Source organism: Neopsephotus bourkii, unplaced genomic scaffold (assembly GCF_033783945.1).
Source record: "Neopsephotus bourkii isolate Nb327-2 ecotype Australia unplaced genomic scaffold, CSIRO-AGI_Nbou_v1 NB_1574, whole genome shotgun sequence".
Lineage (NCBI taxonomy): Eukaryota > Metazoa > Chordata > Aves > Psittaciformes > Psittacidae > Neopsephotus > Neopsephotus bourkii.
The window spans coordinates 6,151,623-6,179,045 of record NW_026902050.1 but is presented as its reverse complement, the minus strand read 5'-3'; the positions used below and the strand labels follow the sequence as shown (position 1 = coordinate 6,179,045).

The following is a 27,423-nucleotide window of genomic DNA, read 5'->3' as shown; positions in this document are numbered from 1 at the left end:
CTTTTTATCTAAATCAGATCTACCTAAATCCTCTTTGTTGTCAATCCTACAGTTAGTTCCACTATAGGTTAACTCCAGATAGCAGGGCAGTTCCTCAATTCTCCTTTTATACACAACAGAATTCAAGTAGGTTTGAATAATTTTTAGAAAATACATGACAAGGAACAGTGTGCTACTTCACCCTCCCTTGGCTGGTTTCCAGCTATGAGAACAGATGTAAAAAGAACTGAGGTGTATTTGGGAAGACAGGGATGAAGCTGTCCAGCCCAGACAAATCTACCAATTATCAAACAGCGAAACACAATTACAAAAGTGGTTTTTTTACAAGTATTTTGCAAGAAGTTAATAACATGGTAAAACTAAATATGACAATAATGGGATCAGGTAAAATATTTTAATCCCCCTTCCAAAAGGAATCAGGGAGAAGGAGGTATTAAAGGACATTTGGCTTTGTGGTTTGTGTTGTAGTTTTTTGTGTTTGGGGTTTTTTTTTACTGGAAATGGTCTTATTTCAATAGGAAGAGTAACATTTTATTGAAAAGCAGAGTTCAGGGTTTAGTTTTTACGAAAAGATGCTTGTTTCCATGGAGAATAAAATCCAAAGCATTGTCAGCTACTCGGCAGAAACACACACAAATGATATTTGTTATTATGCTTCTGCTCAATACAATGGTTTCATGAAGTTTTTATTTCACCTCTCACTATGACCTTCATTCTTGCATTTGACACTAGTGACAAACAATTTTTTCTTCTCATGTGTATAAAACACACTGGTTTTATATTGACTCTTAATGAGCTAAACAAATACAAGATTTTTTTTTTTTATTTATTGTCATACCATTTGTTGTCTGCTTAATATGAGGCATAATACCTCACTGTGAGGAAATATCCCTTGCAAGTTCTTTTAAAACTGTTTCATCTTTTAAGTAAAGGCTTTATTTTTTCTTTCAGATCTGATCTGTGTCTTTATTTGGTTGAAACTAATTCCATCCTTGATAACCATAGTATCTAATTCTGCTTGGATATTGCTGAATGTTTAATGAGTTATGCAAGGAGCTAATAAAGCTTCAAAAGACTTCAGAACATTCTGGTTAAGCTATTCAAACTGATAACCAACTCTTCCCTCTTCCAGTTAGCACTGAACTCAGCACTATATGTAGGACACAGTCATAAAAAGACCTGCACGAGCCACAGACCATGAGTCACAGCCATTGCGACTAGGGGCATATCAGGGGTTAGTTATGACTTAGTTAAGATCCTTGACAGCTTTCTTACTTAATTGAGTAAGCTGAGATTTTTAGCCAGAATTGGTATGCCATGGTCTCATCCGTGATTGAAGCATAGCAATTGGGAAAAAAAAAAAAAAAAAAAAGAAGAATGATTACATTAAGAAAGAGTAGCGATATGAAATGTAATCTTGGCTTTATCAAGACTCCATAATTGGTTTCCTTTGGAATTTTATTTCAATATTCTTAACCTGTAGGGTAGGACAGCAAAGCCAACTAGATGAAAATATAAGACCACCGAAATGTATAAATTGGAAAAGCAGATGTAACATGACACCATGCTACCAGTGGAGACAATAAAGTGCTAGGAAATATTACAAAATTAGTACCTTCTTGGCTCCAACTTCACAAAAACGTAGTAGGCACAAGAACTTATGCCATCCTGGTACACCACTTGTACACGGTTTTGTATTTCCCCTTAGGTTCATTGTGGAAGATAAGAGTAAATGTCACACAAAGCTATCCTTAAAGTTTCACCTAAATGTCTTGATTCATAGAAGGAAATTGTGCTAATAAGTTATACAGGTTCTGTAATTCATCACATTGTCATTATCTTTTGTAACCTTCCTGTAATTAGGTATCAGTGGGTTTCCTTAGAGAACATGTGATTGAGCTTTAAACTACAGAATACTCTCAGCAGCATATGACTAAAACAACTGTAACATTTACTATAGTGTTTCTCAAGTGCATATTTAATACATGGAGTGTTTTTTGTACGTGAAAGCTAGTCTGCCAGGGAATGTGCTCATTACTGCCTGTGCGCTTAATGTCTGACAGGTCTACGTTTATTAATAATGAGCTGGATCATTTCATAAACTTGCATAAGCAACCTATTTTAGTTTGTGATCAGGGATTGGGGGGGGAGTTCAGAATAATACTGTAGTCTCATATTTTATGAAAAATAGCCACTGATACAGCTTAACACATGAATAAATCAGTTTCTGTTTTTCCATGTAAAACAACGAAGCACAGGAAAATGTAGAAAACATGCAGATATTTCCATTGTGATACAGCCTAACCAGGTTATATATGTCATTCTGTATACATATTTCTAAATACACATACACAGAATATGGTGCTGGAAATCTGTCCATTCACTGTAATGTACAAATTTGTCACCCAAGGCTCCCCTCAATAAAACCAGGAACCACCACTCTTTCCATGCTCCCTGCAGCTACTTCAAAAGTTCATCCCACTGGCCAAGAGCCCCCGGGAGCTCACCCGGGCTCTTGAGGGCCAAACAAATATTTTTCTAACAGAAATTTAAGTGTGTTCAAGAAAACTCACTGTGGTATAAACTGTTTTCATAATAATGACAATGGTATCGTTAAAACACTAACAAAATACAGTTACAAGTCCCCAGCCAGTGTTTTCAACTGACAGTTTACAGGGAGAATTACTAGTTTTTTCACAAAACCCAGTAATACACCAGTAGAAACCTATTAGAGTAAGTACTTATCCCTCAATGAAAAGCAAACAATGAATATCCCGTTATCTCTCTTCTTGTGCAAGGAAAGCCATTAATTCACAGAACTGAAATTGAGTGTGAAAGTAATACATATTTTTCCCATACTGCAGGAAGAAATGCTGAAATAATTAACAGCACTGGGAATTCTAATCACCTGCATATTTATTTACTAATTCAATTACTGCAATGACACTGACATCATTCTTCCACTTACAGTCAGACCCTTTATCTACTCTATCTCAAAAGCATAATTTCCAAATATGTCTCATACTTTGTGCCTTATTTTTAGCTTCAGACACTGGTGATAAAGTTTTAAAAATTTTAAATATATTTTAAAATTCAAATGAAACTAAGAGATACATCTCACTAGCAGTGATTGCTATTGACAAAAATAACACTCCTATCTCCAATAGAGATAGGACTCCCAATAGGGCTTCTATCTCCAATCTCCATAGCCTGATCCTGAGCAACTGAAGTCAAAAAACGGAATTGTACAAAATCAGACTCCTACTCATGAAATGAGAGCTCCCAACAGCTGTGATGATGATCCCATAAGACAAATTCAGAAGATTCCATATCTCTCAATTTCAAATAATTTTAACCATTTTCATTACTTACTAATTTCTTGTTACCATGAAAGTTATGCTGCAGTATAACCCTAAAAGTCATCTAGATCCAGATGTTTAAAGCTCAGCAGCTTTCCCTACGATTTTGAAAGGGGCTTCTTTGGTTGGTTGGTTTTCAGTTTGTTGTTTAGGTTTTGGATTTTTGGTGGTTCTGTTGTTGTTTGGGTTTTTTTGGGTTTTTGGTTTTTTTTGGTTGTTTTTTTTTTGTTTGTTTGTTTTTGGGGGGGGGAATTGGTTGGGGTCTTTTTTGTTTTGTTTTGTTCTTTTATTGCTGGACCACAAAGCAGAATCCTGAAGAGATATTTGTACAAAAATACCCCCCCACAACCCACTCCTCCAAAAATATGTTTATAAAATTTGGGTTTTGATAATTTGATACTGCAAGTCCTTAAAAGAAAGAAAATAAAAAAGAAAAAGAGCAAAAGCAGCAGCATAAAGCAATGACAGTTAATTTTAATCCTCCTTTTCATATGTTCGCAAAGGTCAGGAGCAGATAGTGGTAGCAAAACAGCATATTTGATGAAATACTGGTTAAATGTGATCCTGGCTCACATATGAATCTCTCACCTTCACTATCAGGAAGCAGGGCTCAGAAGTACTTGTATTAACAGGTCTGAGCTCCCTTGAGTCTCTTGGCATCAGACAAAATGTCTACTCTCCCCTGCAATGTTGATGTATGTTTAGCTGTTATATTTTACCTCCAAAGAAGCTGCATTCTGGTGATGGGAGCTATAATTTTATTATGCATGCCCCAGGATAATTTTGTTATCCTTGAATTTATAGAGGAGACATCTGACAAATTGTGCTGTACCTAGACTGAGTTTCTTAGAAGAAAAATATTCTAAAAATTAAAAATACTCTTATAACATCCATAGTTCCACCAAACATTAAACAGACTATTTGGCAAAACTTTTTAAATTCGGGTCATCTTTAATTCTTCCATAGTCAAATATTTAACAACATCAGGATCACCATTTTATAGACATCTGCAATAAACATTCAAAGCATGTGCACAGTAAGGGAAATATAGCATTAGTTTAGTATCTTTTTCAGAAGGGATATGAATTTTTAAGGATTCAAATAGAAGTGAAACTATTTTCAACAGATGAATCTTCCTACAAGCTCTTAGCAGCCAGGGGAAGGTAAAGCACATTTATATGGTCAGTAGTGAGCACATCTTCCAGATCTAGCAGTGTGTGGACAGGATGAGTGGGAAATGAAATGGGAATTGATTGCACTCTGCTGTACAACAGAATGCTTGTACAAGGCAATATGTAGCAAGGCAATATATAGCAACAAGAGAGTAAAACCCAAACTCCTCATATCTGCAACCTTCCTTCACTTAACTTAGAAACCAAGGCACATAGCAGATGGGTGTTGTCTACAGTAGCAAACGCATGATGTGCTTCTTTTATGCAAAGGGCAAATGGGACCTCAGAAAATATATTTGTCTCCTTTCACTGGACTGGAAGTGGCAGGTACAGTAATGTTTGCAATTATCTTCCCCATGAACACACAAAACCGTAAGCACAGAGTATGAGCAGAATCACAGAATACCTACCACACAAGCTGCCTACCATGCAAGTGATGATCACTGAAAACTGTGTTCAGCCCTCAAACGTCAAAGGTCCTGGGACAGAGAGACCTGCTTCAGTGGGGCACATGCTTAAAGCCTCCTGAAACACATGAGTCTCCTTTTTGATGTAAAAGAGATATCTTCAGAGCACTCTATCAAGAAATCAATAAAGCTGATAAAGCAAACTAAAAGGGTAAACATTTTTTTCTTTGTATTTGCTCTTGGTGTTGACATATCAGAGTGTTTTTGCAGGACTGAAATGCCAGCAGACAGGGTCAGCAGCTTGTCTGGAGTTTAATGCACTTAGCAGATTTAAAAAAATGAAGACATAGGCTAAGACCAAAAATCTCACTGATTTCCACCAGTTTATGTACATTTGATGCTTATTCAAGAGCCACATCTCCTCATGGTTGCAGATAAATTTACTAAAACAGCTGTGAAAGACTAAAGGAAGTGGTACTAAGCAGCCATCAGTCCATTTAATTGGGATGGGCAGGAGAAGTGCTAGCCCAAAAAATATCCACTGTACATGATCAGAAGCTTTTCTAAGCACTGTGACCCATGTGTGTCCTGCTAACGTGCTGGACCCAGCTACCTTTCTGCACTTGCTGGAGCATCTTCAAATATGGGCGAGAGAAGAAAAAAAAAACAGGTCATATACCATGGAATGAAGATGACTTTCAGGTTAAGTTCAGAGCAACAGTCAGGCCTTCAAATCCTTTCATCACATAAAGAATATAAATATTATGTTATAAACCCAATTTTATTTTTTTTTTGGACCTTTACCCTCTTTTTAACTCCCTACATAGGGTTTCTGCTATTTTCCCTGCTCATCACTGGAACCAACTCATTTAATTTCCATCAGTTTAACAGAAGCCTTGACAAACTTCTTAAAATTACCCCCTGCTTCTTGTTTGCTTTCAATGCTTTGTTTACTTAAGTTTATTAATTTTTTGTGATGTTTTCAATTCACAAGAAACACTTTAGAAAGCTGCCCAGGATCCTGTGCCTGCTGCAGTGTGTGCTTTGAAAGCACAATGCTATCAATTTTATATTCCAGCTTTTGTAAACTCACACTGTTGTCAACAGCATTCTTGAAAGAAGAAATCTTCTCATTTCTTAATTAGTGTAGATGTATAAACAGCCCCAGATTGATGTTGGTAGCATCATGCACTGGGCTTCATTTTCTTAATTGCAACTAAGTTTTCCCTAACACAGGAGAAATAACAAATGCCAAGAAAACTCATCTTCTCCCCGCCTACCATTTCTTGAAGCCAGGTCCCTTGATTCAGAGAGGGCATTGGTTTAATCCAAATTCCTCCTGATGTAAGCTCAAGTTGTCTAATGAGATAATGAGATATATCACTATGCATTGCTGTGCCCCTTAGGAATCTCATTAAAATTTGGAAATAACACTGTTAACCACTTTTTTCCCTGTGAATACATTTTTAAATTACTTACCAAGATGTATAGCAAGCAGAGTGGTATCCATTATTATTTGACAAAACATTTTACCCAATTTTTTAACTGCCCTAGTTTTGCAATCTCTGTACAGGAGCAGTGAACTCACTTGGGCTCTGTAGAAATGCAGAAATGACTCTGACACAGATTTTCAGGCCTTTACAACACAGGAACAGACCTTTTTCCCTACCACTTTTAAGCTGTCAGCTGTTCTTTCCTCTCGTGTTGTACAAGGGGTTGTTAGATTGTGGAAACTATTGTTACCAGATTAATGCATTGTTCCTCCAGCTCCTGACAGGTGGGTATGACTCAGGAAATTATAGAGCTGATGCCTGAACATCAAGAATTGGTTTAATTTTTTAAGAAGGAGACCCAAACATGAAAGGTGACAAGTGAGGAAGCCAAGAGCATACTCTCTCTCTCTAAGTATCCATATACATATGTATGTACACACAGCGGCACTGTTGAACTTCAGGTCATTCAGTTGTTCTTGCAGCTCAAGAAATACCCACAAATCCCAACAGAATACAAAAATTTACATGGTAATAATGAAGAGGAAAAGAACAGTAGAGGCATCTATGAGTAACTTCTTATTTATCACACAGATTACCGTGGTTGTTGCACAGGAAGGCACTGCATCTTCTCATTAGTGTTCGTTGTTCTACAGCTTACTGATATTCATATATCTTAAAAAAAAAAAAAAAAAAGGAGGGGAAAAAAAAAGAAAGAAAAAAAGGCTATGGCTGCAGAATTGCAACTTTCTGCTTCAGCTATAAATAAACTTGGTGTGGAATAAAAATAGGCCATGATGGAGACTCCAGCATTCCTTCTAAGTACTCAGCTTGAACTGGTCAATACAATTTCCCATTATCTAAGAATCAAGTCAGAAAGTGATACTTCTAAACTCTCCAGGAAGAAGCTTGTGCTCCCTTTCATTTTCTTTTGGTGAAAAGAATTATGACTGTTTCAGAAGGCTGGTTTTGTTCTTAGTGTAAAAATCACTCTGCTTGTGTCTTGAAGCAAGTGATTTAAATGTTTTTTTTTTGTTTGTTTTTATTTTGTTGTGGGGTTTTTGTTGTTGTTTTATTTTTTTTTCTTTAAATAACAACAAGGAATAAATTCTGTCTAACCAGAGCAGAACTACATTTCTTTTGTGACTGCTTTGTGACATTTCTGAAAAGTTAATTTGAATCCAGAAATCCAATTTACGCTGATAAATCCCTGGCAATGTCCTGCTCTATTGGACTTTTTTTTAGCAAAGCATTTTAAAGACTGTCAAAACCCCATTACTAGAAGTGTGTGTAAAGCCTCACCTTGCATGGCTTTTTACAAATGTGTAAGACAAAAAAAAAGAAAAAAAAGAGGAAAAATAAATATTCCTGGGTTAGATCCAGTCCCTTCCTTCACACCTGCAGCAAAATTTTGACCAAGATGAAGATCTTTAAACTGGGGAGAAGCTGTATGCGCATGAGTCACCACACCAAAATGGCTGCAACACAGTAATTATGGCAGGTCAGCTGCCCAGTGGATATACAGGGAACAGTGCAAACTTAGAGGGTTGGTGCTGTAGCTAAGCATGAATTCATTCATGTTCATGTAAACATTGCTTCATTCATGCATAAGCAAGACGTGAAAACTAATTTTAGATGTCTATGCCCTTAAGTGCAGTACAAACACAGCCAGAGAAAAGATGGAAGGAGGGGGTGTAAATAATATCCATATATATGTACTCATATATATGAGATACACATATCAATGACATATCAGTGTAATAATTTTGATATGGACAAAATCTTCCAGAATGAAAATTGACAAATAAAAGTAAGACATGCTTCTGATATACAATCAATTCAGTGTGCCTTTCAGAAATCTCATGAGGATAGAGCAGGTTTGAAATATGCTCCACATTTTTACACAAAGAATGAAAACTTGTTCCTTCTTTTAACACCCCTCATTTCTGAAAATCTAGTTATTACACTTGCCCCTGAAATGTAAAAACTAAACATCTCTCTCTGCACCATGTTAGTGAAATCCATCAAAAAAGAAAGCATTAACATAATTAAAAAAAGCATCCTTCCCATTTCTGTTTATTAAGCCAAAATGTAATTATCAGAGACATGCTGTACTAGATGTTGCCTTTGCAAGCAGACGAGCCCAGCATTGTAAACAGCATGCTTCCTAATCACGGATGCATATTTATGTACCCACTCATAAATATTTTTATTTAGCTGATTTTCAGTCATCAATTTCTAAGATATTTAAACACAGTTTAATTAAATTCCATGGACTTACAAACAATTACCATATACTCATTTTAGAAAATTCTCAGCAGCCAAATGTTCACTGTGTTATAATTTTTGTGCAAATTAACGAGAAGTTAAGATAGAGGAGCTACCACTTATCTCAGAGAAATTGTTAAGTACACTAGTAAATTAATTTATACCAAATTGAAGAGAACAACATATTTTGATACCACTGAGAGATTTTCACCCCTACAGCTACTCAAAAGAACCAGAACTGGCTTACTTGTTATGGCTTCACAGGGATAGTCACTATTCAGTCTCAAATGATGAAAGCTGAACTGCTGTGTGGCTCAAGATGTCTCATTAAACAACTAACTCTGGAACAATACAAGCAAACATACAAGAAATTAAGGTTAAGATAGTAAAAGGCATCCACTGTTCAATGCTCAACATCTTCCTTGTAAACAACATGAAGCTACAGATAGTCTCAAAAAATATCTGATTAGGGAATGATCACATTTCGAAACTAAACAAACAGGCCAGAAGACAAAAAGTAAATGAAAATACACCAAAAGATTAAAATCAAAGAAGGCAAGAATGATTTGAATGCCATTAATAAGGCTGAATGTTCAGTAATGCCTCCACATTACTACCTCAGATGTTGCAACCCCTCCATGATCTGAGTCCCCTTCCCATGAGGCAGACTCCATGTCCTGTAGGGACAACTCCCAGGCAGTGATATTCACTTTATTCCTTGAAAGAAAAGCTCTTCTGTAAATTTTTCCCAGGTATTAAGTGTTTTCCCTCTGCCTTCCAGCCATCTACTTACACATGTCAACGCACAACAGGTTTTGATAAGGAGAATGAGGCCAGTTCTTACAAGCCACAACATCTGCCTTCCAGGTTTCCTCAGAATAGCAGGGTAAAATGACCATGAACTTCTCACCTCTTGAGTCTAACTTCCTTTGCCATTCATCTTGTTACTGCTGGAAGAGATGTCCCTAATTTTAAGCACAATTCTTTGGAAAATAAAAATTTACAGATTGGGCCAATGCTGGTGTTTCAATAGTGAATTGATTTCAAACTGCTCTGTAAATCATGTTGAAATATTTTAAAGCCTGAATGAATCCTGAACTTGGATGTTCAGAAGTACAATGCAGAAATCTGAAGAACAGTTAAATCACAGAATCCCAGAAACCCAAGGGTTGGAAGGGACCTCACAAGATCATCTAGTCCTACCCCCCTGCAAGAGCAGGGTAACCTAGAGTACATCACACAGGAACTTGTCCAGGCAGGCCTTGAATATCTCCAACGTAGGAGACTCCACAACCCCCGTGGGCAACCTGTTCCAGTGCTCTGTCACTCTTACAGTAAATAAGTTTTTCTGATGTTCACATGGAACCTCCTATGCTCTAGTTTACACCCATTGCCCCTTGTCCTGTCACTGGACATCACTGAAAAAAACCTAGCTCCATCATCCTGACACTCACCCTTTATATATTTGTAAACATTGATGAGGTCACCCTTCAGTCTCCTTTTCTCCAAGCTAAAGAGACCCAGCTCCCTCAGCCTCTCCTCATAAGGGAGATGTTCCACTCCCTTAATCATCTGTGGCTCTGCGCTGGACTCTTTCAAGCAATTCCCTGTCCTTCTTGAACTGAGGGGCCCAGAACTGGACACAATATTCCAGATGCAGCCTCACCAAGTCAGAGTAGAGGGGGAGGAGAACCTCTCTTGACCTACTAACCACACCCTTTCTAATGCACCCTAGGATGCCATTGGCCTTCTTGGCCACAAAGGCACATTGCTGGCTCATGGTCATCCTCCTATCCACCAGGATCCCCAGGTTCCTTTCCCCTTCACTACTTTAGAGCAGGTCAACCCCCAACCTGTACTGGTACATGGGGTTGTTCTTCCCCAGATGCAAGACTCTACGCTTGCCCTTGTTGAATTTCATCAAGTTTCTCCCTCCCAACTCTGCAGCCTGTCCAGGTCTCGCTGAATGGCAGCACAGCCTTCTGGTGTGTCAGACACTCCTCCCAGTTTAGTGTCATCAGCGAACTTGCTGAGGGTACACTCAGTTCCCTCATCCAGGTAGTTGATGAAAACATTAAACAGCACTGGTCCCAGCGCCGACCCCTGAGGGACTTCACTAGTCACAGACCTCCAGCTAGATTCTGCCCCATTGACCACAACTCTCTGCCTTCTTCCTTTCAACCAGTTCTTGATCCACCTCACTACCTGATCATCAAGCCCACACTTCCTTAGCTTATCTATGAGGATGCTGTGGGAGACAGTATCAAATGCCTTACTGAAATCAAGAAAAACCACATCTACCGCTCTACCATCATCCATCCACCTAGTTACTTCCTCATAGAAGGCTATAAGGTTGGTCAAACATGACTTCCCCTTGGTAAAACCATGTTGGCTGCTCTTAATGACCCCCTCATCCTTGATATGTCTAGAGATGGTGTCAAGAACAAGTTGTTCCATTACCTTTCCAGGGATGGAGGTAAGGATGACCAATCTATAATTACTCGGGTCCTCCTTCTTGCCCTTCTTATAGACTGGCATAACACTTGCCATCCTCCAATCCTCAGGCACCTCTCCTGTTTCCCACGACTTACCAAAGATGATGGAGAGTGGCCGAGCAATGACCTTCACCAGCTCCCTCAGCACCCGTGGGTGTATTCCATCCGGACCCATCGATTTATAGATGTCCATACTGCTTAACTGATCCCTAACCCAATCCTCATCTACCAAAGCAAACTCCTCCTTTATCCTGACTCCTTCTGGGGCTACAGGAATATTGGGCCCCCCAGGGAGAGTCTGCAGGGGTAAAGACAGAGGCAAAGAAGGCATTCAGCACTTCGGCCTTATTTAAATCCTCTGTCTCCAGGGCACCCACCTCGTTCAACAGTGGACCTATATAATGACTCTTGTAAATGAAGCATATGAATGTAACAGCTCCTTTTCAAAAGGAACTAGCTCTAAACCCCAGCCTTAGGAAACCAGAGAGAACTCCCAGATGGAAAAAAAATTACTATGCAAAATGTGCAAGCATTCTTTTCAGTGAAGTCAGCAAAGAGGTCTCTCAATAGGTGTGATGAGATAAGGAACTGTGCAAACAATACAGGTTTGAGAGACACAGAACATGTACATGAACAATACAGGTTTGAGAGATACAGAAGAGGTCAATAGAAGAGAAGATAAGGGTAAAGACTGAAGCAAAAGTTAAAAATTTGAAGAAAACTACTGTCTATTCAGAATTTAACCACACAGGAAATGATAAAGTAGAACCCAGTTTTAACCACCTCAACATTATAAACTAGAGCTGTGGAGATTTTTTTTAAGCAAGATAGTTCAAAGTAGTATTTGTGAAACTTCTCTGTCTTCATAAATGACTATGCAGGAAGTCGCGCAGAAAAAGACATCTTGTTTCTCCCTATACAGCCAAATCCAAATGATTTCATGCAACATGCAATGTGTCATAAAAGGCTGCTAAGTTTCCACTAATTGTTATACATCTTAAGCATATTGGTCAATGTTTCATATTTCCATAAATACACTTCTATATGACCTAGCCTGTCTGTTATTTTCTGTGATGGCATCTCAGGTGTTTCCTCTCAGCACTCCTGGTTTTACAGGTACTGCTGCAAGGCTCTGCAGGTACTATTTCTCTTTCTGTTCACAGATGGCAATGGGGAGGTGGGCATCCACAGAAACTGCTGGGCATGTAATTTTGGGTGCTTAATTTATGTGCCCATAGAGGCTTCCTGAATTATTTGAAGTTTTATGTTGAACTGGACTTCACAACAGACACATGATACTAACAAGACAGCTGCATGGCCAGCATCCTTAACTACTGAATCCATTCCAGTTGTCTAACTGCATTAATTTGATGGTAAGAATTGTATTGTAGGGCCCTGCTCTATATGATTATGCACCACCTACTGTAATACTTAATTGCTATCAAGACCTCCATGGTGAAACAATAACAATATATTTTATTTACAGATCTTACAGTGAGGCATGCAAGACTTTGCATGCATCCATCAAAGTCAATGGCAAATAAGAAATATAAAGTAATATTGAGATAGCTCTTCAAGCTACAATTCATTCTTGTCTGAATGCAACTTAAGTTTGATTACATCTATTCTGAACCATAATGTCATAAAGACAGTCACACAGCAAAGGGAGAGCCAGCACTGGGTCAGTAGGTACCGAAAAATAGATTTGGGAGTTGTCAGCAAAAATGGAACACTAAAACCTGTGAGCATGAATAATAGTGCCTAAAGAAGGATATAAATATGAAATAGAGTAGAAAGGAAAATGATATCAGTATGAGTCTATGAGCAATTTGGGACACTCTAGAAACATAAGGAAAAATATTATATTGACAGAATAAGAACCTGAAGAAGGCCAATGTATTACAGACTTAATAAATAAAAAAAAGAAGAAAAAACCACCAATCTCACCACTTACAGCAGCAAATGAACTAGAAATAAGGACTGATTCACAGACATGGCAATATTGAATTGGCAACAGAATGCAACCTAAAGACAATATTTGGAAAGATTTGTCATATGTTTGAACAAAGAAGAATTCATCTACAAATATGACATATGTCCACATTATTTTTCTTTTCCTAAGGCTGCATAGCTGTTATCAAATTTCCCCCACAACTTTGTAAAGGAGGTTCTTCTGCTGTTATATGTATAAAGGAAAACAAAATGATATTATATTATTCACAGAGAGACAGTGAAGATCCACAGGACTTCTGATCTTCCTCATCTCCCCACCACAGGGCACTGCCAGGCTCCCCTTCTACACACAATAGCTCTAAAGGCAGTCTAGACAAAAACACATTCACACAATGGGTTTTAAAATGAAATCCATTTCCTTTTCCCACAGCACTACCAGAGCAGGAAGGAGGACCCTGGGCTGGTCTAGTGGGGTCAGTTGCCCCCCAGAGATTTCAAGTGATTAAAGCTGGTAATACATAAGTAAGCCTGCCAGTGAAGAAGGGATTAGGTTTTGGTACTGAGCTTAAGGATTTCTTCTCAATGGTAACTAAAATTATTATTTCTTTTAAAGAATATATAGCAAGATGGAGATGTTTTAAAGCTTCAGAAACTGAAGAGAAAGGTAATAGAAGCTGATGATTTGAATTTAAAATTTTTAGCTTTTAAGTTGTCTGCAGTTTAAAAGCCAATAATTTTCAAAAGAGTGTGATGGACTCAGGGTGTCTCTCATGTACTGAAGTGCTGAAGTAAAGCAGGAAGAGATGCCACAGTCTCTGAAGCAGCAACCTGGTGCTTTGATATTCCCAAGAATGAGTGCAATGGGCTTTGAGAGAGAAAACACAAGGTGGAAATCTATGTTAAACTAAAGCAATGGAATCCGTAGTGCTGCCAGTGATAGCAAAGAACAGAAATGTTTAGATTGTCATAATTATAATGAAGCACTTGTTGTAAGCAATTCCTACAGGAGGTTTTGGAGGTACATCCAGATACTGTGAACAGCAAAATTTAAATTCTTCTAAGTGCACAATACTGAGGATAGGAGAAAAGAAGAATTGTTCTGAATAGCACACTTGCTGACCTGATCTCATCCTTGCACACCTCAGCTCATCCTTGCACAGGCAAGCCTTTCATCTGCCTCCTCAACTCTGAGTTTTCCACTGAAAAGATGGCTTAAGCTGTAGATTTACTTGAGCTTGAGCTCTCCTGTCCTCTTCCCACTACGATGAAGCTGTGTCTACCAAGTGAATAGTCTCATCAAGTTAGACGTCTCAAGGAAAAAAAAAATCTTAATACAACTGAAGCCTTCTGAAAATGCTTTACTCAAAGAGACGGTACTTAACAAACAAGAGGGAAATGGATAATAAACAGAAGATTCCAGCAAAAGAGTATCCAAGGAGATTTTAAAAAAAGAAAAAAATTGCAATAGGACTCTGAAGCTTAGCATGCAGATTTGGCTAAATATAATCTAGATGCCCCTGAATATTATAAAACACCGAATAGTCAATGAGTCAACACTGATCAAAGAGCTGACATTATCAACTCACCAAATGAAGAACAAGTCATTGGTCGGTAAATATGAAAAAAAAAAACTCCAAAGAATTCCCCAGTAGATTTCAGCACAAGGCACAGTGTAAATGGGAAGGCAAAAGGAAAAGACAGAAGGCATGAAAAGGGGGAAGAACTGCCTATTAAAAAGAAAAAAATGATGGGCAAGTAATAATCCTATCAAAAAGCAGCTGAACAGAAAACCTGATTATCAGGAATCTGTTACAAAACACAAGCCAAGACAAACATCTAAAAGCCTATTCTGTTTTCCTACATGGCTCAGACTGCTGTAGTATCTGAGCATCTCAAATCTTTCCATGCATCTATTCTCACAACATTCTGAAATGGAGTAATACTGCTATTTCTTTTTAAAGAACAGAGGAATGTCATGCTAAGGCCAACACCGCCCCCCCAGGAATTTGTGTCTTACTTTCATTGATGCAGCCCAGATGTTCACCTGAAAATCAAACACAAAATCTGTGAAAACCAGGGAACCATATCTAAGCTGAAGTCTTACCTTTTCTTAACTGAGGAAACCATTGCAAAACAAGACAAAACTCTTCCCCTAGAGGGCAACAGTGCTAGAGATGGAAAAAGGGCAATAAGGCAGCACTGTCCCTCAGATTCCTCTCATTGTTAATATTTTATAAAAGAAACTTTCCAGTCCACAACAGAGGCAGGACTGGAAGCAACAAGATACAAAAATAACTCTAGGGGCATGCAGTAATCAAGATAAAACCGAAATGCAATCACAAAACACCACAGTGTTGAAAGCCCACTGCTGAATCAGATCTACTGTTAAGGACTAAACAAAAGAAAAAAAAAAGCCTCTCTTCAGCAATTACACTAAAGCCAGATGAAGGCTGCTGGGCTGTCCTTAATTCCACTGAGTAATTTTTCCACATTCCTGGATGGCAGTGCCTTCTCCTAGAAGCAGTAATTCTCACCCATAGAGCTGCATTTCTCCTGTGCTGGGGGACAATAGCTCTCATGTGCAGCAACCATAAATACATGATATATACACATCAGTGGCAGCCACTGATAAATTAAGAGGCATGGGCTGTCCTAGCCTGATGGCATCTCTCTCGCATGATTTTGATCCATTTACCAGCTGTATCTCCTTGTCCCTCATTTGCTGTTATTCCATTAAACAACTAACGTATTATTTCCCATCAGCACCCTCCCTCATCCCCACAGTGCTCGGGGGGTGCTTTGCTACAACTGTAAATGAGAACACCACGGTCTTTTCACTCTTCTGACAGTGACTCCACTTTTAAGTTGTTAGTGCTCAAATCCTTACCTCCCTGCCAAGAGAAATGCTGCTTAAACAGCTGTTGCACAGGAAAGAAAAAAAAAAAAAAAAAGGAAAAAAAGAAAAAGGCATAGAAAAAAAAACAATGAAAAACAAATGTATCTTGAGAAACAGGAGAAACATTGCTGAACACAATAGTTGACCAAGTCACTGCCAACAGACTGAAACAAGGAAAATTGAGCTGCTTTTAACAGGCATTCAGAAAGGAGCATTGCTGTCACTCTCAGACACATTACAACAATAAACTTTCTGATCCAGTTTCCACCAAAAACCAGAGTACTGAGCACAAATAAAGATGTGCCAAAGTGTTTCAGAGCATGTGCAGTGAGAACTTTCACAATGCTGCAATATCAAATCTTGCTTGAGTGATAGACTGCAGAGGTTCTCAGAGCTCCTACAGTTAACAGCTTCTGGTTAAAGACAGCAAGGACACCATCAGCAAGCAGTCATCAGCGCCGCTTCCTAGAGCATCTGGAGTAAACCAAACTTTTCATAAAACCATGGCAACAAATATGTCATCATTAGAATAAAGTTCTCACAGAAAATGCACATATATTTTACTTCTTAAACCAGCATCAAAGTATCTCAGCCACCTACTTCAGCTCTACTTCTGTCCCTGCTCAATATCCCTGGCAACAGTGGCACCCTAGATCCCCCTGACCATTTTCACTGAGGCATAATCTCACAATTCCTCCCCTACAAAGCAAAGAGTTAACTGTGTTATTGCCCATGTCCGTGTACCAAAAGCATATTTTTAGACATTCAATGGAGACATCCAGTGCCCAAAGTTATCACTAGAACTTGAGTGGATTGATGTTTTTCCCTGAATAGAAGGCTCAAAACTGGTGAAAGCTACCTCTCAAAGAATCATTTTGAATACATTGAATAAATAGAAGTATTTCTGTTTAAGAATGTGAAAATATTTTATTTCAGCTTAACATTTCAATAGAACTGGATAAACTTCATAAGTATTCTGTGTCTTAAAAATCTTCGGGTTTTTCAACTTCTTGTCCTGAGCTGGGAATAAAATATTGAAATTATTCAAGTCTCTCATGGACTAAAACGCTGTTGTCTCAGCTCTACCGGCTCCTAAAAAGCCTTTCTTAAGAAAGTCTGTATCAGAATAAAAATCATCTCATCAGTCTAATCCATCACCCTGATCGACTTGATCATGCCTCTTTGCAGCTATTATTATCATTCAACCTAATCTCAGCTAAGTGCAGCAAAAAAAAAAAAAACAAAAAAACAACAAAAACCAAAACCTAACACACACACACACATTCCAAAAAAATCAACACAAAAAAAAAATAAATGGAAAAAAAAAAGCTAATATGCATTATGCTGTGTATGGGACACCCTGCAGCTGATTAAGTGCCTGAGATCAGATACAAAACATCTGCATATTAAAAGCATGCATTTCTAAAACTGACCATTTCTACACTGAAGAAAAGGCAAATTCTGCACAAATTCCCAAAGTGAGCCCAGTCCTGAAAGCAGCAACACATGTGCATCAACACAACACTGGACCTGTTTATTTTGCTGCAAGGAATCCTCAGGGGTGCCCTGTAATTTAGTGTTATGTACCTTTACACTCTTAGTATGCTTTACCATATTTTCCCATATTATTTTGCAATCATAATCTCTTTATTCTAATATGCCAAGGGCATTACTTACAGTCTTAGGATATATTCAAAACTTGTGTAAATGATGGTAAAGTAGAGATTCCCAAAGTGACACTTCCTTAAATTTTCTAGTCACGTCAGAAATTAAACCAGAAAGAAGAAGAAATCCATCTTTCCCTTGAGAAAAATTTCCTGTGTAGTCAATGGAAAATTACAGCAATTCTGCAGATTTTCTTGAATGGTCTTACACAACTAAAGTTTTGCTCCTACCTTGTAAAATATGTAACAATAACATCCTTGATTAAATTAATACAAGCTTCTGAAGTCATTTTTGAAGAAAAAAAATGATTTCTTTTATAATTCATGAAGAGATCTCAAAAGCTATATGTAGTTAAAAAATCTTTCAGCGATGCATACTAATGCGTAAAAAAAGTGCTGTTTAAATTAAGAGCTAGTAAAGAGTTCCATGCTCACAAACTAAATATTTGTTGAAAGATATTCTTGGTGCTACAGCACCAATATGTAGCATTGTGTAGCTGTACATGTAGTAGTATATTGATAGTGTTTGATATGTACATAGTAGCAGTTACTAAGCAATATTTATCCATTCACATATGAAATCAGAAGAAACAGGAGCTACTTGTAAGGGGTTAGTTAAATATACATCTGCATGTATGTATCTATGTATAAGCGTATGTGAAAGTGTCTCCTCTTGGACATATGAGCAATGCAGTTTTTCTGAGGAAAATTATATTTCAGAACGCTGCTGCAAACAGGAACAAAAAAAAAAATCTTACACTTTGCTGCTCTTTCACATAAATCAGGAAAGAAAAAAAACCACATTACATTAGAAATGCTCTTCAGTAACTTCTCTGAAGCACAGTGGAGTCACCCTGTCTTAATGGCAGAAGTATGAGAGACAAAGAAAATAAAACAGTTTTTATTTATAAGTAATTTCCACATTAAAAGGTTGCACAGAACTGAAGCTATTGAGAGACACAGAGGTACTGGCCAGAAAACCGACATATCAACCCTGGGAGGACTTCTAGACGCAAATGCTACTGATACTTCACTCTGGTCACTATTTTCTTGCAAAACATAAGCTTTGATTTCTTGACCTAAATAGGATGATCTGTAAATAGGAATGGAGCTGCTGACTTAGAATAATTCTTCACACAGACCATAATCCTTCAGCAGAGGGAAAACATGCTGCCAGAAAAGTTTAAACATTGACCTCATCAGTATTAAGTTGCTGGTTCTGCCATTATCAAATGAAGAGCTTCTTGTTTTTCCCACTGCACACACACCGTTACTGAACTGCAAAGGACTGCAGCAGCTCATTCAGACTCTCAGGGAAAGTCCACAACTAGCTTTACATTTATTTTGTCAGGTTTTTTTAACCTAGAAAGAATTTTACATCTATAGTCTAGAGTGGTAAGTGAACAGACAAATCAGTTCAAGAACAAACAATGTCTCAAAGGCAACTCAGTGCTCAAAATCACTCCACTATGTGCTCAAAACTGAGGGAACATGACTCAGCCTTAGAAAGAAGTATGAAATAAATACATCATTTCTTCACTCACTGCGACTTCCAGAAATTCCTTGAACACATTTTCTTATTCCATTAGACTTATTCCACTTATTCCCCAATATGGCATTTACATTAGTCAAGGGGTTTTGGCAGCACACTGGTTAAAGCAGTATTGCAGTATGAGACCCTCTAGACATTTATTTCAATGCACAAAAAAACTCTGCATTTATTGTGTTAGCACAGGACCATTCGCATGGCTCATGCACAGCAAACTTCACATACCTTAATCACTGCTTCAGTACTTTAGGGATTATTTGTCCATACCCCTGAGCTTAACCCACAGCCTGCAACCATGTATGTTAGCAGCACTTCTCTATGTCTCACTTTTTGCACATCTTTATTGGCATGAGTAACAACCTAGAAATGAGAAATGGCCTCCAGTGAGCAAATAGGAAGGGAACTTCCATACACAGATTATCTTTGTAATGTAGCAGGCTTTTTTGTACACTATTATCCAGACTACTGAAGGTTTATACAGTGATTTGACATCCTGTAAAAGTGTGCTCTGGAGTAGTTTTGGGGCAACTGTGTACAATGATTCTCAAGGGGACAGTCTGAGACACAGCAAGCGCTTTGAGTACCCTATGCATCAAATACTCAACTGAGAATGAGTTTTCAGTTGCCAGCAAACTGTTGTCCAAGAGACCCCTGCTGCTCCGCAGGGACACTGAGTTCATGCCAGAGAGATCTTGTATGTCCCCAGACACAAGGCTGGGTGGGTTCCACAGGGAGCTTTTACAAGAGCCTTTAAATGAGTTGTGCCAGGTCTCAGAAGTGCTCCATCAGGGAAGCACAGCAAAAGGAACACTGTTTAGACTTGCAAGATTTGCTCAGTCTAATAAAGAAATGCAAATCTTTACAAAAGGCCAGGGAATAAACTGTGCTTCTGACCCTTAACCTCTAAAGGAAGAGCTCTGGAGTCCTTATTCAGATCCCTCTTTGAAATGAGAGGGTATTTCACTGGGAAATAGAGAATTTGTTGAACCTGGCCTTAGAGGGGGCAAAATAAATCATTAGGAAAGTAACACAGAGAGAAAAATAGCAGCTCAGAAAAATCTCATTTGAAAACCTGTTTGAGGAAAAAAAAGCTGTAAGCCTCACAGAAATAAATAAATAAAACACAGGAAGAAAAACATCATTAAATCCAGAGCCAGCAAAAGGAACATTTATGAGAAGTTGTAGTCAGATAGTGTTCCCTTTCCTACAGAAAACAGACTTGAAAGCAGGCTTTGCATGACAATAAAAATAAGTGCAGAATCGTATACTGAATATACAGTGGATTTAACAACAGTGGTAAAGAGAATAAAAAATATTCCATATGAAATGTATTTCTTCCTATAGGAAAAAACAAAGCTTGAGATGCCTTCCCCACTTTTGCTGAAGGGTACTGCTTTCTAGATACAGACCCCCCATGGCAGGGGAGTTGGAACTAGATGATCTTAAGGTCCATTCCAACATTAACTATTCTATGATTCTGTGATTCTACACATCCTGTCAAAATCACATTTTTCAGTCTCATCACAAAACATTTGCATACATGGGACCAAGCCCTACATGTTTATCTCAAGTACTTTGCTGTTCCAGACAAGAGGGAACTATTGTTACTGCACGCTTCCCAGAGGTCTGCTCTTCTAGCACCAAACCTCAAACACTCCATTCCTACACCAGATTTCCTCCCACTCATTTTCTTCTGATAACTTTGACACTACCACCGAGAGCATCATACTTTTCCCCATAACCTATGAACATGGATTAATTTCACTGAATGAAAATAGATGAATTATTCTGGATTTATACTTTTTCAAAGCCGAACAAGTTCTTAGTTCAGATCCAGGAAGTGACATGTCACATCATACAACATTTTTCTTAAGACAATAATATAAATCAAGTTAAAGCAAGGGAAGCAGGCTATCAATTCTGAGTTTTCATTGGCTGTAATCTAGAAACTAACAAAAAAAAAAAAGGAAAGAAAAAGAAGAGAAAGGAATAATTTGCTTTACAAAAAATGAAAATTAAAAGGCAGCTGCAGAAAGCCAGCTGTAATTTGAGTACCTATGCTAGAGATTTAGTGACCAGAATAGGAGCTCTGATTGTTTTAATCTGCCCCTATCACTCATCTGTTTTCACGGGGTTTATAATACCAAGGAATCAGAAGCACACTAATCATTATAACTGTTTAAACTTCTGATTAATGGCAAATTCAAACTAAATGTATCAAATGAAATGTTCCCTCTGTTTGTCTTATATATACACTCAACCTTGAAATATTTTTTAACAGTTCCCTTCTTCTCAAATTTCATATACTGCATAAATATTCATAAATGTAATAAACACTTATTATAGAAATCACAGCCCAGAAGACATTGCCAAAGATTTTTAAATGGACTGCAAAGCAGAGTGAAAGCTTTACAATGCTGCACTGACAGCAGCAGTCATTACAGCTCTCCATCTCTATATCCATGCTGCAAATACCCATACATACATCTCCAAACACATATCTACCATGAAGACAAATGTTATATCTTTAAATTGATACATAGCAATACAAAATACAATCCTAAGCAAAAAATTCTGCAGCTTTCATATCAGGTCAAGCAAGCCTCACACACAGTACATGCAATTTATCATGCACAAGTTCACATTTTGTGCTCTAGTTACCAGCCTGTTGATTACTATTGTCTCCAAAGAGAATGCAGTGGGGCACTCCTATGAGCTGTGGCAGGAATGGCTCACCTGGGATGAACTAAGCAGTGCACCCCCAGCAGGCCCAAAGCTAGGAAGACAACAAAGAGGAAACGTCATGCACCAAAGCAGAAGACATGTCTGCCACCTGCCAGCTGCCAATGTTTCCTCACTGCTCCCACCTCCCTTCTACATTCCACATACCACTAGTGCTGGCTGCTCAGAACTGCTGAGAGCATATCTGGCCCACCACGGCAAGAATAAGTGTATGGTCCCTGTGAACAGGTCTCATGAACTCTTTAGTACTGGGGCTCAAACATCTATTGACATTTCTTCTTAATAAAAAAAAATGTTACAATAAGTAAAGCTCATTGTGTAAGTAAAGTAAGAAGTGAGGTAAATACCCATGACTTGCAGAATTTGTAAATTATGCTTTACCAAATGCTGTTTCCAAATACCAATTTATTGATATTTTGCCTGTTAATCACAGAGGGTCATCTCCTAGGAGAAGGCAGAACAAAATTACTCTTCCTAAATGAAACCAAATCTACAAGACCCTCAGAGCAGAATTATTTACAGAAACACAGTTCCATTTCTTAAAAAGCAGAAGATACCAAATCCTATCTTCTGCTAACCCATAACCCTCTTCAGTAATACTTCCTTCTTCTGTTTTTGTATTTTGTACATCTCCACAAAAGATAATTATTTTCTCTACCCTCTGTTGTGGTTTAACCCCAACTGGCAACTAAGCCCCACACAGTTGCTCACTCATTTGCCCCTGGTAGGATGAAGGAGAAGAACTGGAAGACTAAAGTGAGAAAACTCGTGGGCTGAGACAAAGGCAGTTTAATAAGTAAAGCAAAATTCATGCATGCAAACAAAACAAAACAAGGAATTCATTTACCACTTCCCATTGACAGGCAGATACTCAACCATCCCTAGGAGACCAGGGTTCCATCATACCTAAGGGCTACTTGAGAAGACATACCATCACACTGAACTCCCCCTGTTCCTCCTTCTTCCCCCAGCTTTACATGCTGAGCATGAAGCCATATGGTTTGGAATATCTCTTAGGTCAGTCAGGATCAGCTGTCCAGCTGTGTCCCCTCCTAATTCCTCATGCACACCCAGCCTACTCTCAGTAGGGCGGGGAGCAGTAGAGGTCTTGACTGTGCAAGCCCTGCTCAGCAGTAACTAAAACATCCCCAAATTATCAACAGTGTTTTCAGTATAAATCCAAAACACAACCCTTTACCAGTCACAACAAAGAAAATTAACTCTACCCCAGCCAAAACCAGCATGCTTCCACAGCAGAGAAAAACCAGAGGGGGAGACCCTCTTCATCAGGATTTTATATACAAATCTAGCGCAAAGACTTGATTAAAAACACAGTCTGCATCTTCATGTTTTATTCACCCTCATAAATGTGATCAGTGTCTTAAAAGTTTTTTTCGCCCTCATTTAAACTCAAAACAATATGAAGAATAAGGGCTAGATTCCCAGGTAGTTTAGTTCTGCAAAGCTCAAAAGTCTTCTGTGCCTAAAATTAGCGCACGATTTTTTTTTTTAGATTCCCCATGTAACTGCAGTAGTTGGTTCTCCTTGACAATTCTTAATTAAAATGTCGATATTTTCTCTAGGTTTTAGAAAAGGAAAAAATTAAACATAAAAAAAAACCCTGTTGCCATTACTGTGTATTTTAAGCGTCTTCCTGTACTTGAGCTGTACTTTCAAGGTGATTATTAACCAGTCCTATAAAAATCAACTTATTCTTTATTCTTTTAGGAAGACAGCTAATAGGTTACATTAACCGTTTCCTCAATTTTCCAGCTGAATTCAAACCTATTCTAGAGTGATTTGTAGCACAGAACATGATTTCTAGCAGATGCCTGTTTTAGCAGATATTATTAGCTCTGAAACCATGCATAAAATCTCAGAAGGTCAGAGAAGGATTAAAAACTGACAGTAAGAGGCTCAAGTAAATGAAGGTAAATACATCAAACAATCTGTTTAACACAGACACTATAGTAGTGCCATCTCTGAAGAGAAAGTTAAATCTAAACAGGGAAATACTGATTTTTGAAACTCAAGGGCAGCAAATTTTGTTTAGATGAAAGAACAGAGAAAGGAAAAAAACCAAGGCAATAACACTACTGACAGTCATTACAGCCAATTCTGCAACATGGCAGCAACATGCAGAGCACTCCCATCTCCAGCACCTTTATCTCAGGAATCCCAGTACTTATGTCCATGAAATAAACACATCTGCAATGAAAACTCTAAAAATTCTCAATTACATTTAGCTGCTATGACATATTACAGGCAAGACATAACCCCCAGTTCCCATGCCACAGCTCTCAGTTGAGGCTTTGCTAACACAGGGATTAAGACTTAAACTTCGCCTGCTTGTAAGTCTGCAGAAGGGGAGGGTAATCAAATCTCTAAATTCATTCACAACCTAAGCTATTTCCATAAAGGCTAGAATTGCCTATGAAAATCTCTTCAAGCCTGCAGCTAAAGGTTGTGGTCCAAAGCTACACATGAGCATCTCAGACTGCTCTAGAAGCACACAAGATGCTATGCTCACTCTGCCTTGTTTTTTGGACACTGTCACCTTCCTTGCCAAGAGAAACCGGGGCGCTCTGTGGCACATTCTCCTCTAAAGCCAGTCAATTTTATTGAAAAATCCATTAGACTTGATGTTACTATGAAGGGTTTTAGCTTACTCATTGTGTAAAATTTCAATAATATTTGAGGTCTTTAGAAAAGAAACTGCTTGTAAATGTACTTGTGCATGATCTAGCAGGATCCAACCTCAAATATTCATGCCTATCCCTAGGTATTACCTCAGATCTACTGACAGTGGCAAATAAGTATAGTCTCCCCTAAAAATGCTGTTGGGAAAGTCAGAAGTTGCTTAATGCATTCTCTTGCAAATAGCCTTCAGCTTCCAGTAACACAGTTCTGATGGGGATCTCAGATACCAACTGGGTACTATAAAAAGGGAGCCTTGATTGCTCATACACAGTTCATCAGCATAGAAAGGTCAGGTTTAGAGCTATACAGTCCAAACTGTAAAGCAAGCTTCTATGCAGAGAACACAGTAGAAGTCTTATCCATATAGCAATCCAAGTTCTTATTCACACAAAGAATTAACTATTATAAGCAGAAGATCTTCCTTCAAATTGTTTTCCTACTACTTTGACCAATATTGTTGAATCCAGTATGAAGAATATGGCACAAAGTTTGTATATTATTCTCTTTCATCAACAAGTCCATTATACCAACATGTATTGTGAAGAATTTGGAGGTTGAAAAATGTACTGCTTTTTCTGTAACACATCTTTTTAAGCTTAGGCTAAAAAGTCACACCTAAACAGAAGTCAGAATGCAGCAAAAACTGAAAGTCCCATTTTACTTTGAAAAGTAAAAGCTAAACAAACAGAAAAGCGTAATTTCTAGTGGCAAAATATCTGTATTTATTCCATTGTTAAAATATAAGAAGAGATTTATTTGCTATATTTGATTTTGATTTTTAGAACATCAAAACCAAAGTACACTGAATAATTTAAGCTCTAATGCATTTCCCTGAAAGGAACATGCTCTCATGAGAGGTAAAAGAATCATTTTACATTGAGAAAATGGACAGTAAGAAAGATTTCTCTAAACTCAACACACCGATACAACTTACAATGTCTGTCTTTATATAAACTACTGTAAATTTGTTTTTCATATTTTGGCTAATGTAAAACTCTTGTAGCTGAACCATAATGACATTCAATTCTTATGCATGAAGAATTTGAACCACTGGAAGCAAACAAGAAGCATCTTACATACATCTGGAGAAAGGGAAGAAGATTTCAAATAATTAATCAAAAGTAAGAAAGAATGATGAACTAGTTCTCTTACACTTTGAAAGAAATGTTGAATGAAGCACAAGGCAGTTGCAGGCTCTTCAAATTTAATTGGTACCATCAGCATGAATACTAAAACACTGTATTTCAGAGATGAGGGCAATATTCAACAAGCAATAATATTCTCCTTGGGTTCTCACCATATGCAAACTGAAGTCACGATTTGCACATACAAAGGACTATCAATATAATTGCACATATTCTGACTTCTGTCATTTTTACACATTACTAGAAGCGCATTGATGCAAGAAATGAGCTTTACTTAAAAAGATTAGAGAAGCAGAAATGAAGATTAAGTCAAACAGAAGAAAACCCTTTATTCTTAACTAGCAACTCCGATGTTTGGTAAAACTATTGTGATGGGAGAGAGACAGTTAAAAGCATCAGTCTCTTTGTCAGAAGTTTGCATGTTCCCAGGTTTAATTTCATAAATGCCAGAATTCAGGAGTGGGGCAGATTTAACATTTGTAATGTGGAAGACAATGTATCAGTCATAGGTTGATTAGCATGCTTTGATTTAGGAATTAAAGCATCTAAATATATTATTATTACAAATGACCTACCTGTTTTAAACTACTAACAACATTAATTTATTTATGACTTGTACTGAAGCAAAAGTGCAGTCAACTGTTTGGACAACGAGTCAAGGGATGGCAACAACATAGCTGTCACAAAAAAATGCCTTGCTTGATCCAAGACGCTACTGGAGTCCAACCAAATTAGAAGCAAGTGGTCAAAAAAGAGGCAAAAGACAGCTCACACTGACGAGCTTAGATCAGATGTCCTGAAGCTCCCTGCAGGGCCTCTGCTTAGAAAGGGCTGGTAGAAATGTCATTTTCCTTATTATAATAAAATTATTCTTTTTAAAAAGTATTTTAAAAGGGCAGGAAGGTAGGGGGTTTCTCCATGCACACTGATAGCCTTACGCAGCCTGGATACCTGCCAGCAAAAGTAAATGAGGGAGATGAGAAATGGTCTTTGTATCTAGAAAATATCACACACACTGCTGGTCTGCCCTGAATGAGCCAACCAATGCCAATTAATGCAGAGCCAACAAGACTGTACCAAGTTTTATCATGTAGGAGTCTAAATGGCAAATTTAAAATTACAAAGCAAGAGAACCCTTGCAAAAGTAGAGAGCTTGGAACTTATCAGCTGTATGTGTTTTTAGGAATGGCTGAAGGAAATCTTACTACTCTTCAGATGTAACTCTGAGGACATTAAACTATAGCAGTTTTATACTTAATCTGCACATGTGCTTTGGTAAATCCTACAAATGCCTAAGTTAACTATAAATATATTTAAGATACCCAAGTCTCAATCTATTACAGTGTAATTTCTTTCCAGGAGTAACTGAACCTTGAACATATTGATGAAAAACCACAAAGAGAAAACACAACAAAGGCCAGCAACTACCAAAAGAAAAATAAACAACCAAAAAACCCCCCAAAACCAGAATATTATTTTAAACAGTCAACAAGTTCTTATGCTCCATTCCATATATTCACTATTAAAAATTCAGAATACCTTGAGGTTAACTCAGAAGTCATTCAAAGTCATTTTCACTCCTG

At 37.9% G+C, this 27,423-nt stretch overlaps 2 long non-coding RNA genes across 3 annotated transcripts in view; one reads left to right on the top strand and one right to left on the bottom strand.

The window, feature by feature from the left end:
• The window catches only part of LOC133222189 (uncharacterized), a 626,079-nt gene that overhangs the window by 43,514 nt on the left and 555,142 nt on the right, over window positions 1-27,423 (top strand). The window lies entirely within an intron of this gene.
• The window catches only part of LOC133222069 (uncharacterized), a 90,915-nt gene continuing 70,242 nt past the window's right edge, over window positions 6,751-27,423 (bottom strand). For both annotated transcript variants that reach the window (XR_009728181.1, XR_009728180.1), the window contains exons 2-3: window positions 8,944-9,037; window positions 6,751-7,103 (exon numbers count right to left, since the gene is read on the bottom strand). This is a non-coding gene — a long non-coding RNA (uncharacterized LOC133222069). The remainder of the gene's footprint in view (window positions 7,104-8,943; window positions 9,038-27,423) is intronic.